Source organism: Coenobita brevimanus, chromosome 87 (assembly GCF_032717465.1).
Source record: "Coenobita brevimanus isolate Jiangsu-jjx chromosome 87, ASM3271746v2, whole genome shotgun sequence".
Classification (NCBI taxonomy): domain Eukaryota; kingdom Metazoa; phylum Arthropoda; class Malacostraca; order Decapoda; family Coenobitidae; genus Coenobita; species Coenobita brevimanus.
In genome coordinates this window covers 1615649-1634708 of record NC_137040.1, presented here as the reverse complement: position 1 = coordinate 1634708, position 19060 = coordinate 1615649, and positions in this window count along the sequence as shown.

Here is a 19060-nt window from a genome sequence, read left to right as displayed (position 1 = left end):
TGCTACTGTACCCACTTCAATATGTTTTGTGGAAAGATGTCAACATAAATGAAAATGATATAGCCAGTCCAGTACTATGCCCCCTGAGGTGTAGGGTCCTAAGGCTAGGCTACCATAGGCCAGAACAGTTAAAGGGTAGGAGACCAATGGTAATAGCCAATCCTGTATTACCCTCTTTAAGATGTAGAGGACGAAGGCTGAGCTCTTGTAGGGTAGAACAATGAATGGGTGAGATGCTGACCTGTGCCCCTGATAACATTATGTGATTGAAAAACCTACAGTCTTGCTTAACTACAAAGGATCTGAGAAAGTTATATTGTATTTGCATGCAGTTGAGAGTAGATACAGGGTGTCCTCATTATAGGTTAGTGATGTGTTTTAAAATATCAATACTTCCATTCACTTAACTGTAAGTTGGGGAACTTGGTGGAAGAGCTTGGTGGGTAATAGTGGAATTAGTGGTGCTTTTTTTTTTTTTTTTTTTTTTTTTTTTTTAAGGCAATAGCACTAGCAGTAGGGAAAGAAAGACGGTGTATAAGGAAGAAGTACCAGATGAAGAATTTTTTACGTTGCAGAGTGAAAATAGGCAAAGATAAAGATGAAACAGTTACAGAAAGCCTATGTTATGTACTGTATTGCCATTGACATTTGGGGAGGGGGTGGATTCTACCTCACTCTCATGAGGGAAAAAGGGCAGAATGATGAGGATTGCCTGTTAAGCCCATAGTAATTAAAAAAAAGAATGGCTGTTAATGTTCCATTGTTACTTTTATAGCATGTTTGCCAGTTTCCTCCAATATACAGCACCATTTGCCAGAGCCAGCCTTAGCAGTTGCAGGGTCCAGTTTGACCATTTTGGTAGGGTATGCAGGACCCAAGATTATTTCACATTTGTTGTTATGAGTACAGTGTTCTGTGTCATATTACATTGTATTAAAAGTAAAATATATATATATATATATATATAATACTATAGGTTATGTTTGATATAAAGCATATTAAAATTCTGCTTATAATGGTACTCTTATTGGTACCTATTTATTTAGTAAAACAGCTCTTCTGTATGTTCCTTATTTTTCAAAAGCTTGAGGTTGCAACTGTAATGCGGGGACTTCTGTGGGTGTGAGGCTTCCTTGTGTCATGTAGGTTCAGGTGGCATAAGGCCGGCTCTGCCAGTTGTTTGGAAAGAGTTGTGAATACTTGGAAGGCATCATGAACATACAGTGAGAACTTAGCTGTATTTTACATGGGATATTGCCTGGCATTGGTGGCTTATTCTGGCTTCCCTCATCCTGTACAGGAGTATGTTGTCAAACTTCCTCTTTTTAGCCTTTTTCTTCATAAATGCTTCCTTATCTTGTCATAACCCAAGTATGTATATATATATTGGGGAACTTGCTTGTAAAATAATATTGCTAGATTATGGTGATATATTTCTGCTCTATCTTCCTAGCTTCCACATCCATTCCCTACTACCTCTCTCCTTGTATCATCCTATAGTCTGTTCCACTTTAAAATTACACTCGGCCATGACCCTTATCCTCCATGCCTGCCCATACTCCATCACTGTAACTGCATCACTTGTAACTATAATTTATATTTTGTTGTGGATTATAGTTATAGGGGATGGAGTTAGAGTGAGGGATTAGAGGCATGTGTGGAAGGGTGTGAATTATGGCAAGTTTAATTCTGATTTTCAATGGACTGCACCTGGGTCCATTTCTTGCAGGATTGACCCATCACTTCTCTGTAATAAATGACGGTGCTTCTTCCTTTCCCCTCACTGCCATGCACCCCCTCACAAATACACCACTCCCCTCCCTCTCCTTTTCTCGTGCAATAATCTTTACTACAAAAATCCTCCCATCCCTTTTGTTGTAGTGTTTTTACTGCAACATCCCCCAGTTTATACCTATTACTTAAGTGGACGTATTTTAACGTGATTCATATAGATACAGTACTGCCAGGTCACCTTTCTGTTGCATTGAAATGTGTTCAAAAGGAGACTTCTGCATAGCAGATGCTGTTCTCTGTCACCAGGTTGTCATAAAAGCATAAAATATTATTCCTAAGTTCAAAATATAATCTTGGCTCAAAATGATACATTTAGAATGACCAAGATTAAGGACATTGTTATGGAAATTAAGAGTTCACTAGTTAAAGGTGTGAATATAATTGAATTTTAACCTAACCAGACACCAGAATACGTACAAAACATGTAAGTTATAGAAATTAATTTCATGTAACAGAGCAGACAATATGCTAGCAGCTTTGGCATATGATAGCAAATGCCATTAGTCTGCAGATTAAGTTCTGCCTCAGATGCATTCTAGTAACACTCAAACATACATACACAGAGTATGCACATTTTTTTTTTTTCTCTCTCTAGCCTGTACATTTTTATTTTTCCCCATTCTCTCCCTGGCATTCCCTTTTTTCTTAATATGCTTGATTGGTACTGTCACCTCACTCAACACCACAAATACTCCTCACAATTGCCATAAGCATCATTTAATCATTGCCCAGGCATGTAGACAGCAGGATTGCAGTGCCCATTCACTGTTGCCTAGTTATTACCTAATTACATACCAAAGCATTATATTGGGAGATGAGGTGCAATATAGAGTGTTGTTAGATATATTCCATCACTCAAAATGCTGAAGATTTGTGATATGATTAAATCACTAATTACATGGAATGCATTGTTTATTGTAATTATTGACTCCTCTTTGCATTCAAAAACCTGTTTTTGCTGTTTCTACCTCCATGAAAGATGAAGCATTTATAGTTTTATATAGTTATTGTTTATTTTAAGCAGAGTTTAAGCAGCATCTCATAAGAGGTAAAAACTGCATAAAATAGTTTTACTAAATCCAGAAAAATTAAGTTGTACTTAAACAAGATATCAAAGGTATTGCTCTTGTCTCCTTTTTTATTTTTATTTTTTTCCATAAAGTTCAAGTTATGCCATGCTTAATTTTTGAGCAACTTCTGTATCTCATTTTCACACTTTCACCTACAAACATGGTCCATCTTAACTTGTGTTCATGGAATTGGACAGGATGGGGAAAGTACAATGTTATAACTTATCATGCATATTATAATTGATGAAGCAAAATCAAAACAGTTGTTTATTATTTTAGGGAGCAACTTGGTTGTGATCTGAAAGAGGAGGTATGTAAAAAAAAAAAAAATGTAGTTGGCTCCATTGTGATACATATACTGTACAGTGTACAAGCTTTGTATTTTGATCAGTTGATTATTCTTAATACTGTCATCACAGTCATTTATGGCTTCACTTGAAGTGCATTTGCTTGATGATATAACAGTGAACTTAAGCACACTTGTTTACAGCATTTCAATGCTTTGGTTGCCTGGCAGTAATTTTGCAAGTTCTGTAGTTATTATAGTCCAATTAAACAACTGCCAGCAAAATAATGTCTTAATTAGGGTGGGACAGGAAAGCTGGGTGCTGACGTCATTGTGTTGCATCATACAAGTTCATGATAATAGAGTGATAGATGCAAAATACTGTAATGTTGCCCTGAAGCATTTATGTGCATTTTTTAAAATGTGTTACGAAGTGTTGAGTAGAGACAGGTTTGCTGCAGGTATAGAAATGCGGGAGAACAACCATCGTCACATAAGGTTGTGGTTATGCAGCCTACCTCCCCTATACATGCTCACCTAGGGCTGTACTCTTGTCGATCTAGGAGATTCCCTAGCGCCCCATCCTTGTCAATTTATTTTTGTGTATGCTACATTAATATTCTCTTGTATGGTATTTCTGTAAACTATGTAGGTATTGAAAAGATATAAAAAGCATAAATGAGGATACTGATGTGTGATATTCGGGATAAATTGCTAAGAAAGAGGTGGTAGAAAGCCTCTTGAGCTGATGAGGATATGGGCCCCTAGAACCTTCCACCTTACCCAGCCCTTAACTACCTAGCCAAGCCCAGTCAACTCACCATTGCCACATTGTCCACAAGAGGCTTTCTGTGTAGTGCCCTGGCTTGTTGAAACTTCCACACACCAGCTCCACTACAAGAGGAACCCTGCTGCAATGGGGTGTGTGTATTGTGTGTGTGTGTGTGTGTGTGTGTGTGTGTGTGTGTGTGTGTGTGTGTGTGGTAAGCTTCTCCCCATCACCCAGCTAACATATTCTCCAACCACCCAGCCTAATCTCTTCCCTTTTCATGCTTTGGTGGCAAGACTTTTGATTCCAATATTGTCCGTGAGATTATGGATTTTTCCTCACTGTTTCTGTGTATTTGAATGTGGACGTTCTTAGTGTCTTATTCTCGTTGTGTTGAGTGTCAAAGACTTACAATCATTCAAATATTTATATTCACACATACATACGTATATATATTATATATATTTATCCTATATATAATGTATATATACATGTTAAAATATGTAACTTTTAAAAAGGTGATAAGCAGATCTCAAGATGAACGTGACTGATAATATTTTTTTTTTTTTTTTTTTTTTTAATATATAAATAAAAGACTATTATATGGAGTTCAGATGTGGAAGATTTGTAGATGACCTATTCTTTACCCTGCCCCCTCCCATCCGCCAGTTTATCCCATCCCTCCTTATACGTGACGCTTTTTTATATAATGATGTTTCTAGAGAGAATAAGATAAGATTTGTCATGTTTTATATATAATACAATAACCTAAATTTTTTTTTTCCCTAAGAACCTGTGGTAACTAGCTAATTTATGTTCACTCCTCCAGTTTCTTGTGATTTTTGAAGGCGTTAGCTACTCTTCACTGGTGCCCCCCATTACCTGTGTATGTACCATTAGAGGGTCCTTGTAGGGTTTGCTGCATGGGCGGCTGAACCTCTTCAATCTGGTGATGTATTTCTGTATTTTTCCTGTACCTCTAGACGATTCTATTCTGCATAGGTTGGACTTCCAGCTGTGGATGGGTTAATGAAAGCTGGATCTAACCCCACAAGTTATATGAGTCTCTCCCAAACTGTATTTTATCTGGGGGTAGTAAGAATAAAACAAAAACGATGATCCCAGGCTGGAGTTAAGTCACCCCAACCTATGAACCATTGTGTCCAAGGATGTCATTTTCATTTTATTCTTGCAGACCCCAAGTGATTTCTGCATAGGAAAGGCCTCTTGTAGATAAGCAGTTATAATCCAACTCTTCTAGTCCCTTCACTACCAGGCCTCTCACTTAATCTCGTGAGTTAGGGTAATGTTCTTTTTATTTGTGCTGGAATGGTCTCTTGTATTGAAAGGCATTTATTAAGATAGTTGCTACCATCTGGTTCTAAAAGTGTTCTCAACTTAATAAAATCATTAGAAAATCATATGAATGAAATGAAAAAGACATTCCTAGACTCAGTAGGTTAAGCTGAGTAAAATTGTTTGTAGATGGCAAGAGTAGAATAAAAAATTATATATTTGGAGTGAAGGGGCAAAGCAGTCCTCAAAGTATTGCTGCAATTTTTTTTCAATAAGCATGTATGAGGAAAGCTCTATATTTATGTACACGTAGATCACTTGCACATGGGAGGATTACAGTATGTTCTTGTTACATGTTGCCCCTCCCCTCCCTTTTTTGTTTTTTATTAAATCAATGTAATGTCAGGACCAACTTGCCTAGCCCCAGGCTCCTACGCTCCTCATGGGGCAACGTAGGATTGGATGATGGATGGATGGATGAATAGTAAATTGCAAAAGATTGCCTATTAAAATTCCATTGATACCTGTGAATCCAATTTGTCAGTTCCCCCAATTTACTGTGCTAGTTGTGTGGAAAATGTGATATTTTGAAGCACCTTCGTGGCATACAAATAGAATTTACTGTATTTGTGTACATTTGAGTCAAAGGAGACCTTATTTGTTGGTGTGAGTGAAGCTTGGAAGGATCTATCTATCTATTGCCAGACGCCTTAATCCCGTAAGGGGTGGCACAAACAAATCGCTTCCATGTCACCCTGTCCCCCGCCATTTCACTGTCCTGCTCCCAGCTCACACCCCCATCTCTCATATACCTCTCCACTCCATCCCTCCATCTCATCCTTGTCCTTCCCCTCCATCTCCCCCCCTCCACCTCACTCACATACACTCTCCTCATTAGTCTCTTACTCTTCATCATCTCCACACGGCCAAACCACCTCAGTATGTTTTTCCTAACGCTTCCTATCACACCCACATCCACACCACAACGATCCTTTACGTCCTCATTTGTCAGTCTGTCTCTCCATGTGACTCCACCTGCTCCTCTCAAATAACTCATTTCCACTGCTCTCACTTTTGACTTCTGTCCCTCCAACAAGGTCCAGGCTTCACTTCCATACATTAGAGTTGGTATCACTATGCTGTCATGTAGTAACTTTTTCACTTCCATGCTCACTTTCCTGTTTCTTATCACTGCTTCCAAGGAACCAGCAGCCTTTCTTCCTTGTTGTACCATTTCAAGCACTTCACCCTCAAAACTTCCATCTTTACTCATCACACTGCTCAAGTACTTAAATGCATTCTCATTTTCCATTTCCATTTGGAAAGATAATTATTATTATTATTGTCATTATCATTGTTATTATTATTATTATTATTACTGTTATTATTATTATTATTGCCAAGGCTTAATGGGTTAAGCTGAATATAGTAGTCTGGAGATTACAGGAATATAATGCAAACAGTGTCATCAGGCTGAAGGCCAGTGCATACTCAGCCTTGTTTATTGGTCTGAGTAGCATGGATGGGCATGTTCTCTTTTCGGTCCCCAGTGATGCTATTAATTATTATTATTATTATTATTATTATTACTATTATTATTGCTATTATTATTATTATTATTACTCTTATTTTTATTATTATTATTATTATTATTTTAGTTCATTCTTGTTTTTTCCAGATGACTTTATTCAAGCAAAGTAGATAGTTGTTGAACTGGAGGGTTTAGTTAGTTACAGCCCTCATTAACCCCTTTACTGCTAGAGCTGAACAACTTAAAATCATCTTAAGAAAAAATAACAATAAATCACCAGTCTGGAGGGGTTTAGCTGAAAAAACTGTCTGGAGATAGAAAGAATATAAGCAACATCCTTCCACGCCCTGTATGAGGAATATTCTGTGTGTGTGTGCGCTCGGCTTTTTTTAATACTGTTGGTTCGAGTGAGCTTGGATATTTTTTTAAACTATTGTTTGGTTGATTGTTTATGTTTTTATACTTGGTTTCTCTATATTTTCTGAATTTTTGGTTGTTCTCTTTGGCTTAGTGAGAGTAAAAATAAGAGGGACAGCAAATTATTACTAGCCCATTGAAGCTGGTTAATGCCTTTTTTAGGTCATTCATGCCGCCACTTGATTATTTTATTCAGCTTAGGAAATGCCTGTTGTTCTGATGGGGTGTATCAAGGCAATATCTAACCTCACAGTTTGCAGAGTCTGTCCTAAGCTGAATAAAGTTATCAGGAGATGGCAGGAGTGAAATGAAGATAACATACTGATGCCCAGTGGGTTAATAGGAACTCCATGTGTGTGTATGAGTGCGTGTGCAGTTTCCATGGCAATTGGTAACTCCTCTTTGGTTTTTAGTACTTTTAAGGAGAAAAAAAAAAAAAAAAAAAAATTATCATGACACAAAAAGCACAAGAAATCTGTACATTGTTTAATTTTAAGCTTTGATGAGTACAAATTTTCCATAGATGTACATATATATTTCTCTTCTTTCCCCCCCCCCTCCCTTCCCCATCACCCCCTCCCACCCAACCCTAGAGGAGCACTGCTGCTGTACAGAATCTTATATATCTGTTTAATCTTAACTCTTTCACTACGAGAAGTCTCCCAAAGCTGAATAATATTGTCCGGCATTAGGAAAAGTTAAAATAAAAAGATAAATAATAATGATAATTGTACTAGAAGGGTTAGTGGAGATTTGTTTCTATCCCCTTCAATATGAGAAGCCTTTTTAAAGCTGAATAAAATGGTGTGGAATTAGCAAGAATAAACGTTGATCCTTTGATGATGTATTTTTTTATTTATTCTTGCCGCCACCAGACCTCTTACTCAGCCTAGGAGAGACTTTTCAGCCTGGAGGTGTCAAATATAGCCTCCATTAACCCTTTCATTTCAAGACATCTCCCTTAGATCATATGAACTTCATCTGGTAGTGGCAAGATTAAAACCGAATGTAAAAATTTGGGAGTACTTCATCATGTTGCATGGGTTAAAAAATGTCCTTGTACTGAAAGGGTTAATCCCAAGAGCCATGACAAATTGGAGGGGCTAAGGCTTCAGGCATTGGATTGCTTGTGTCTTTGGGAAGAACATTTATTTCTTTTTCTTTTATTCAGTGAACTTTTCTGCCAATGAGGGCAGTGAATGTCAAGGAAGTATAATCCATTCCAGATTGAAATTATAGTCAGCCATGACTCACTCCCTTCTGCATGTGCCCATTCTCCTTCTAACTCCATCACGTGTAACTATAGTCCATTCCAAATTAGAATTATAGTTACAGGTGATGGAGGTAGAAGGAAGAAGTATGGGCAGGTGTGGAAGGGTGCAAGCCGTGGCCAATTGTAAACCTAATTTGGAATGGACTATTAAGAGGGATGGTTTGGCTGCCATGACACGCAGATTAGAGAAGTAAGTGACGCAATTCGATTCGGTCAACTTGGGGAAGATGATTGCTATTTTTGATACTGCATGTGGCCAATCGATAAATGTGTGTGACTCACGTACCTGTTGCCAGTTCTAGAGGGGGATTTAATGTTACTAGTGGTTGTGTAATGCAAGCCAAACCATTACACGGCATATCCTACTGTATGTCACTTTTTATCATTCTATTCCTGCTTCTCTCTCACTCACTCTCTGACTCTCTCTCTCTCTTTTTGTCTGCCTGCTGAGATACAGATGTTGATTTTTTATAGCTTAGCCATTATACCAATAGATATCTTGTCTTAATTATTTCAGTATTAAATATGAAGTGAAAACAATTATGTATAGTTGTAGTAAAAATAATGTAGTGAGTAATGTTAGACTTAGGCTTGAATATTTGGAGATATTTTTTCTAATTTGTAAATAAAGACATAAATGGTAGGCTACAGTTGATTAATTTTTGTATGTATGGTGTATTGTTTGCGTATATTTGCATGTGTGTGTGTGTGTGTGTGTGTGTGTGTGTGTGTGTGTGTGCAAGGGAGAAGGGGATGTGTACATATATTTTTCTTGTACTACACACAGTGTGTGTGTGTGTGTGTGTGTGTTTTTCCAGTTTTGAATGTTAGCATTTGCCTTTTCTCTGTCCTGTATAATTTGTTTAGAATAGTAAAAAATTGGTCATTTTTTTTAGGTTTTACCTTTTTTATAGTGTAAAATTCTGAGCTGATATGATAATAGTGTGTAATGTATAGGAATATAGATGGGAAGGACAATCACCTGTAACACTGTACAATAATCAATAACTAAAGTTGCCCTCTTTTATGACATCAAAGAGGGGTACATTTTCGAGGTCACATCTTCAATACACTGTAGTATTCATCCATTCTAATTTGCTGTTACTGTAATCAGATGTCCCCTTAACAGAGCTAATTTTGCTCGCCTAATGGATTGCCAGTATACGCTGTTCTTCCAATTCGCACAGTGTTTGTCAGTGTACATTATGAGAGACAATTTGAAGGCTCGACTTGTAACTTTTCACATAATTCTCTTTCCTCTCCTTCAGCACTTAGATTCTGGAGTATGGAAATTTATGCTCTCCAGAATTATTTGATCATTATATTTTTTGAGACACCAGACTTAGGCAAACAATTTCACACAGATCTTTGAGTAGGTTTGAGAAGGCAAAATATGTACTGTTCATTGCTTTCTGTCATGTCTCATTATGGTCATAAGAAACTCAGTGAAGTAGGGTAATGGGATGTGAGTTTTCAGTGGAGTTGTAGCATTTTGCATTGCCAAATTGTGAGAAATGACTGGGTATAGTAGTTCCTTAGAGAGAGTTTAGTAAATGCTTTGAATGAATGAATGAATCTGTATTGTGCGTGTGTGTGTGTGTGTGTGTGTGTGTGTGTGTGTGTGTGTGTGTGTGTGTGTGTGTGTGTGTGTGTGTAGACTGGAGTGTATATGCATGTGCTTAACTGGTTAGACACTGGAGATGAGTCTTGCGTATGGTTGTGTTTATCTAAGTAACCTCATAACTGGACACATTCAGGGCTATATGAATGTGAGGGTATATTGGAATATATATATTATGAGGCAAACCGTGGGGTGTAATACCATTGTATATTATTCTTGATTAACCAGTTTCTTCCTGTGAGGAATAGAATTAGAGTATTTTCTATTTTATGTTGTTGCTGCCAGTTTGTTAACTCAGCAATAAAGCAGAATTTTATGAACTTAAAAATGCGGTAATTTTATTTAAGTAAAATACTGTACTTAAAATTTGATTTTAATATCACATACAAAGATGCTTATTTCACTTGTCATGTGATATGAAAAGAAACTGATATCAAAAGTATTGGGCATTAATAAATGGAAAATATCAAAAGTATTGGGCATTAATATTAGACATATTGTGATATTTATATTCTAAAGTGTATACTGTACTGCACATGATGGCAGAACAGTGACTAGTCAGATTAGGCAAATACTTACTTTTAAAAATTCCATCAGCAATTGACTGGGCTTTATGTGGTGATGAAAATGAATCTAGAAGTCTGAGTGTTGAGTATTTGAGACATTAGCTTGTGAGGTAGTTGTTTTTATTAGTAAGTTTATTTGTTAAAATATAGTTGTTATTTTGAATTTCATTTGTTTAAGAATGAAAGCTAAGTTTTCCTGTGATTAACTGTTCAAGTCATAATGGTTTTGTATTTTATTGAGAGATATACCTTGAAAGTGTTCAATATTGACGGTTTATTTTATTTATTGATTTTTTTTTTTTTTTTAAGTTGTTTCATCCCTTGAGTGAGAATCAAGAACTTGTGAGTTCTTGACCAATAGTAATATTTTTAATCAAGTAAGTGTTCAAACCCTGCGGCATTTTATAATATTGTTGAAAGCTTCGAGACAAACCAAAGAGGAAGAGTAGCCATAGAAGCATTGTAAACCACCCAAGCCGCGCCTTTAACCCCCTCCCCCACAACCCCCAACCCCACCTGTCATATCACCCCTCCAGCACCACCCCATCACCATTCACCACCTCCTTTCCTGTACACCTTACCATTTGTACAGCAAAACATTTTGTTGCTCGCAGAAGACATAAAAAAATAACCTCCTCCTATACAAAACAGGAATGCGTGGGAAAGATGTCTGAATCATCACCAACGCCTTTTTTTCTTTTTATTATTATTATAAACAAAGGAGGCGAAATCCGTAGTGACCGGTACATGCCAAGCTTTAGTCGTACCCAGAACTATGTGTGTGCAATGAGCTGTATCTTGTTTGACATAGAAGGCTTCAGATCACCTCTTCCTAAGTAATTTATTTTGAGTATTACCACCTCAGTATTTCCTTGTATATTGCCTATTATCTTTTTATTCTTAGCATACAGGAGTAATGTACAAGAAGATATTAAAGTGTAATGTGCAAAATAAATCACACAGGTAGAGATGTCACGAAATCTCCCAGGTTAATGAGAATACAAGCCAGTGTCTGTGTGGGAGATCATTTGCCTTACCTGAACCTCTCCCCTCCCCTCCACTGTCCTCCCTCACCCAGCTCCCCATTTATTGTGTTGGTCATTTTCTAATTTTATGTTTACCATTTTTTTTCCCCTCTTTTTAAAGATGTGCTTAGATGATATGGGAGCAAGGATTAAGAATTGACTGAGGAAATGGTAGGTAGGGGAGGATATCAGGGCTTGGCCTAGAGGACCCCACACGCCCAGTAGTGTAAGATAAAAACGATGATGACTTGTAGTGTAGGGTAGATTCTATACATGATCAGTTTTTGTTCAGACATCTTTTGACATATTTGCAAATTTTATTGTTATGTCATTTTCAATAAAGATTTTCTTGTATATTATAAACTGTGTTAATTTATACCTGGCGATTGACTTGTTTCTCAAGTCCATGTTAATTTAGAAGGAGGAAATAATTTATCTCAACACGCAGCATTGCTGACACTGGAGAGGGATCCCTTCTCCTGGCGACACTGACACATCTGGGCAGAAGACCTGCCAGGATACACAAATATTCAAATCCCCCACCTCCCAAAAAGAGGATGGTGGGTTGCATAGTTAGTTTCGTATGGTCCCCTGGGTTTACATTCTAATGAGGCAGGGGTTGTAAATAGTTATTACAAATACTACTATTACCACTGCTATATAACTGCCACCACCACCGCCACTACTACTGCCACGATGCGCCCCTCTTCCTTTCAAGCAGACCCAACGAGAGGTACAGTGCTGGTACACTACTCTCCAGCCTGACCAGCCCTCGCCAGGATCAGGGAGGGACTTGTAATAATACAGTCCCAGGCAGCACCGCGATGACGGCCACCGTCCTCGTAGGGAAGGAAGAGATGGCCACCGAACACCCTTCGCCTGCTGTCTCAGGGACACATGGAAGCGCGATGATGGCCACCATCCGCGTTGGGGAGGGAATGGCCGCTGTACGTCCCTCGTCCACTGCCCTTGCGACTATCCCCATGGGAGATGTCCCTTGCTCGCTTCACCACCCACCCAGAGGCCGAGCAGGACACCCTTCTCTCTCTCTCCCCACAGGTGCAGTTACCAGGCAGAGTTGTCGCTGGAGGAGCTCTGGTGAGGCCTTGTCTTGAGCCTGGGAGTCAGTGTCCAGCAGCCAGCACCCAGGAAACGCCCCTCTCTGTCGGACTGCACGGGGAAGGGATGCTGCTGGCAGCTCTTGACGGCGACTTGACATGAGAGAGACTGCAGCCCCCAGACACCCAGGGGCACCCGTAGGATTCCGTGGCATGACCTCCCCAGCCCCACTAGCAAGTGGTCCTCCTCCAGGAGTAGGCGAAGGCAAGCCTGCCTGCTCACCCTGTTCGGACCCAGTCCAGAGAGCCGCCTTCCCCACTGAGGACCCACTTGGGAAGGGCCTCCCTCTACGTCGCCCAGCAGCCCACTCCGGACGCCCCAGCCCTCGACAGTAGTCCTGTGCCTCTTGCGGGTGCGCACACCTGACGAGATTCATCTCACACCTGGACGACACCTGTAAGTAGCCCAAGACCACAGCAGCCCAGGCCAGATTCTACTGGTCCTATTGTGTTCCCAGACCTAATCCGTGTATAATATTAATATTGTAGTCTAAGTTGTAATTAAGGTAATATGCGTGTAAGGTTGGTCGACCCGAGGTTTTATGCACTGTTCCTCGTTGTGTATTGTAGACCCAGCTCAGTAACTCATGTTCAGAGGACAAGAAGTCGACCCTAGAACACGTAGCATAACAATAGTGGTAGTAGTAGTTGTAATGGGGTGTCTAAAAGACCGCGATGCCTTTATGCAAAGTGGTGCTCCTCTCTTTGGCTCAGTGGTAACGTGCGCGCGTATCAAGGGCGAGAACCCGGGCTCGAATCTCGGCCAGGACTGTGATTATTTAATTAAGTTTCATTTCAGTTGCTACATGATAGTATTAGCAATGGCATCAGTAGTAGTTAGTAGCAATAATAACACCAAGCTCATCTGGACGTGAACTGCAGACCGAAGGTGCCCTCCTCCCACAATCACCCATCCTTTTTAGGGGACAGGGAGGATACTGAGGGACGTTTGTACAATCAAGCAGTGCCACTTCCTGAAGGCATCCCTCTCCATCACCTACGACAGGAAAAGTCAAAGGTGTACGAATTTGGATTGGTATCTTTCCCGTCCCGTAAAAGCAGTTAGGACTAGGAACTGGTGTAAGTTTGTGAATCTCATCCCCATTTTGTCCAGTCAGGTAATTCCAGACCATTAATAGTACAGTATACTCCAACAGACTGTTGTGATAGACTAAAACGTTTGCTGACATGCTTCAACTTTGAAGCTTAGAAGCTAGCGTACAGTATTTAAAAATGCTATATTGTGATCTAGGTGGTTAAATTTCTACACATGATACTTTCATCTGTCATTGCAGCAGATATAGCCCCCCAAAAGAACCATCCAAATAAATAAAAAAGACAGGAATGCAAACGTGAAGGACGAGCTGACAACTGCTATTCAAGATGTGAAAATTGCCGACTGTGATCAAAATTCCCGATTTGTTGAAATGTGGTTTGGTCACGTGACGTCTCTACCCCACGCCGCCAAGACGCCGATGTTCTACATGCAGTCTATTGGTATTGTTTTCAGTGGTGTGCTCTGCCACCACGGCCTTTCCTTTTATTGCATCCGTAGCTTTAGTATAACAGGTCCACTGTGTAGTATATTCTGTCTTTGCGTTTGTTGCACGTATGCTACCTTGCCCTCGACTCAATGCGCTGTGCGACACTCATTTTCCACGTCCCACTTTTGCGCATGCGCGACACCTAAGCGCATCTTCCACCATCTCCTGTTCGGGGCATCACGCAGGTGTTTAAGATCGCCGATGCTATCGCCTCGTGCCGTCGTTAGGTGGTAAGTTACCTAAAGAAGTGACTGTCTTTGACTGTGCAGTACCATGACGGATTCTTGCTATTTACTCAAAGATTTGACTCGGAACAAAAGATTGAATCCGTGAAAACGGTGGCGTCACCAAGGTGGTCGTCAGAGCTGTCGCCACTCTGGCATCATGTAGCAGAAATAAAATGAATACGGCATCGGATAGGTGGAGCTAACCACTTCAGACTTGTCCAGTAGAAGGGACTTGAGAAATCGTATTTAGTTAGCAATAGTAAGCCATAAGTTCAAATAATTTCGCAGAATTTGAAGGGTGGGTCTGTTGGCAGCATTTCCCGCCAGGCCGACTCACCCTCACATCTGAGTAGGACTATTTGTGTTCGTATTTGTGAGGTCCCTGTCGTGTGGAGAGGTAGCAAGAGTAATCTGCCTGGCACGTCCAATTTTTTCCTGGAAAGGGCAACTTTTTTTTTCTTTTTGTTGCATACAGAAGTAAATTAGCGGCATGCTAATTTCCCGCCCTACCAGGAGAGAGAGAGAGAGAAAGGAGTTTAGTTGTAATAAAGTGGCAAGTTAGCCTTTGTGAGCAGTCATAAAGATAATACTGAATTTGTTTTCAGCAATGGTTTTTGTGTCTTTCAATTCATAACTTTCTAACTTACGTCTCGGAAGGGGTGTGTTGAGATGCACTACTTCTTTGTTTCCTTTCCACACCATTCGTACTTAACTCTTCTCATAACTCCTCCCAGTTCATCCTGTCATATACTATCTCCAGATCCTTAAAAATTCCATGAATCTCTCTCTCTCTCTCTCTCTCTCTCTCTCTCTCTCGTACTTCTAAGATCTGAGTTACACTTTCCCTACAGCACCGAGAAACATCTTGCTTGTCCTTCACTGAAGCCTAGGCTCCAATGGGTTAACGTCATAGATATAAATAAGCCTAGATGCCACATTGCCCATTCCTCTGTACGGCGGCGATGCGTCTGCCTGGCCTCCGTCTTGGAGCGGTCAGGCGTGTAATAGTGGCGCTTGTTTTTGAGTGAATTCAGACTATGAATGAATGTTGTTGTGGTGGTTGGTGATGGTGGTTATTGTTGTGGTGGTGGCGATGGTGGTCATTGTTGGGGTGGTGGTGGTTGTTGCTGTGGTGGTGGTGAAATACGAGATGGGTATGGGGTAGTACCAAGGGGAGACCATATAGAGGCCCGAGAAGAGAACGAACGATCGGGACAAGACGGACATCCGTCCTCAACCACCACGTGCCACTCTTCGCCTCAACGGAATCGACTAGAAGTACATCGCCCTGCCACATTACCCTCCACCTGGACCAGCGCTCAGCAGAATCGGGGCAGGATCTGTGTGCCGGTAGACTCCTCAAGTAGGTCCCCGACGACGCCCATCGTGCTCGTCGGGGAGGGAACGCACACCGTGCTTTCCTCACCTGCAGCCCCTGCCGCAGCAGGACCACGATCATCACGATGACGCCCACCGAGTTCGTTGGGGAGGGAACGCCCACTGTGCTTCCCTCACCTGCAGCCCCCGCCCTGAGCAGGACTGTGGTGACGCCCACCATGCTCGCCGGGGAGAGGACGCCCACCGTGCTCCTCTCGCCTGCAGTCCCAGGGCTTAGGAGAATCACGGCTGCGCCCACCGTGCCAGTTGGGGAGGCGCCATCCACCGTAAGGACCTCGCCTGTGAGGCCTAGGATAGCAGGGGAAGATCCGAGGGAAGGAGGAACCTTCAAGCACACCACATGGGGCAGAGCAGGCTCCCCAGCAGAGTCACTGCTGGAAGAGGTCTGGAGTGGCCTCATAATGAGCCCTGGAGTACACTCATTACCACCAGTGCCCCTAAGTCACCAGTCACTGTTGGACTCCTGGAGGAGGTGAGACCGCAGACACCAGACGAAGAGGGACGGCCCCAGAACTCCCGGCCGAGACCTCTCTAGACAAGCTGGCAGACCGTCCTCCACTAAGGGCAGGTACAAGGAAGTGCGCCTACTGGACCTTTTCGGCCCCAGCCCCAAGGGCCGACACACCAACGGAGGCCCCTCCAGTGAAAGGCCTCCCTCTACGTCGCCCAGCAGCCCACGCCCGACGATCAAGAGTAAAATAGTGGTCCCGCGCCCCTTCAGAGAGCGCACACCTGACGAGGCACCTCCCACACCTGGTCGCCACCTGCAGTTATCTTACCAGCTCACCAGTCTCAGACTCAGATCCCAATAATTCATATAGTGTGTGTAATCTATCATATTGTATTGTGTCAAGTCACTGTATTCTTTGTGGTTAATATACGTGTAAGACTGGTTAGCCTGTCTTTTTAAGCCTAGCTGTTCCATTGTATGCATGCTCAGGGTCTTTGAAAGAACCCAATATCAGACCCACATACCCAGAGAGCAAGAAGTTGATCTTTGAGTACGTGGCATAACAGTGGTGGTGGTGGTGGTGGTGATTTTTTATTTATTTTTTTATGTGTCCGACTCTGGGCATAGGCTTTACAGCATGTTCCCAAGGCCCAGTAGTCCTCCTACATACCGTACACCTCTACATGTGGTGGTAGTTGTGGTTGTTGCTGTTGTGGTGGTGGTGGTGGTGGTTGTTGTGGTGATGGTGGTAGTTGTTGTGATGGTGGTGGTTGTTGTGGTTGTGATGGTGGTGGTTGTTGTTGTGATGCTGTGGTGTGGTTGTGGTTGTTGCAGTTGTGTTGGTGGTGGTGGTTGTGGTTAGTGTTGCTGCTGTTGTTGTTTTGGTTGTTGTTGTGGTTGGTTGTGGTGGTGATGGTGGTTGTTGTGGTTGTGGTAGTGATTGTGGTTGTGGTGGTGGTTGCAGTGATATTGGTGGTTGCAGTGATGATGGTGGTGGTTATGATGGTAGTGGTTGTTGTGGTCGTGATTGTGATGGTGTGGTGGTGGTTGTGGTTTTTGTTGCTGTTGTGGTGGTGGTTGTGGTAGTGGTGGTTGTTGTGGTAATGGTTGTTGTTGTGGTTTATGGTGGTGGCTGTTGTTGTGGTGGTGGTGGTTGTGGTTCCTGGTTCATCTGAAACGTGAACTCGGTGGACTGCAGGCTTAAGTTTCCCTTCTGAAATTCACCATTCTCCTTTAGGAGGATAGGGAAATAGCTGAGGGACGCATACGTTTGCATAACCAGACAGTTGAGTCGCTCGTGGCATCGGTGCCAACATAGATATATTTCGACGCTTTCTATACCCAAAAGCAGCACAGTGTTGCGGCATTTCTAGGTAAATAGTAGTCAACTTTGCCCATTGCCAGGAACACAACATCGTATGCCATGACCATTCCAAGACGGCGGACGCTTCGAAAATATGCGTCATCTAGGCGTGTTTATGTGGGTTATCGTTATCACAACATTCTTTCTCCTTATCATTAAAGACTTTAGAGTTTTTGTTTGTGTTCATGCTGAACATCTGCATAAACAGTCTTTCTACAAGTAGCAGTTACAGAATATCATGGGAAAAAAAAAAAAACGGAAACAAAGAATGTGACAAACACTGAGGGAGGTATTATAATAAAAGATCATGGTATGACGGAAAATAGTGTTTATTTTTTGTGAATAAGATAGAATTTTTAATAAAGAGTGCAATATAGGTATAGAATACTAAAATAATGACTATAAAGGAATTTATATGTACAGGATTTACAAGACCTCAACCAAAGATGAAAAAAGGGCCAAATCCTTAATCACTGCTTGAGATGTAACCGTAACGTAAGCTGATAGAAAAAATAAATTCCTCTAGACTTTTATGATAACAACACAAACTCAAACAAGACATTAACCTTTTAACCACCATGTTGTCTGGACATGAACTATCACAACAACAAAAATATAAATTCCTCTCACAACCAAGTTATTAAATCTATTATACAGCAACTCAAGTCCTGATTAAAAATTCAGTCCTAAAGCTAAGTTAGGATGCAGCTGCGTTTCCCTGCACTCAAGATTTCTGCATTGTGTTAAATTTACACCAGTTTTTTTTATGTATATAATATGTATTTTTATATATATATTTATATATAATATCTTTAAATCCCAAAGGACAATTTGTATTGCCTTTAATATGGTTCTATCAATATAACTAAGGCTAATTCTGTACATGATCAACTTTAGTTACATATCACATGTACTTTGGTAAATTTGGCTTAGTTCTGAAGAACTAACCAAAATCTATATAGGATACACTACGACTAAATAAAAAATCTGTTAAGGACAATTATCCGGAACAATAAAATTTTGTACCAGTCTGTCAGCGTGAGGAGTCAGGAGTACAATGGTAATTTGATTTGTCAGCTTCTATGAGAGTTTTGTGAATGAAAGGTATGCCTAACTGTTTTCTTGTTCCTGTTCCAATACAGCATATATTTTGTTCTGGATAATCACTAAGTATTAATCTTCACTAAGTATATATTATGTATCATTACAATAATCAGATTTGGTTATTCAGAATCCACTGTATTATGAGTCTTGCCCCCAGTGGGAGGCTAAAATGCAGCTTAAAGATAATGGATGAACTCCCACTCAAGA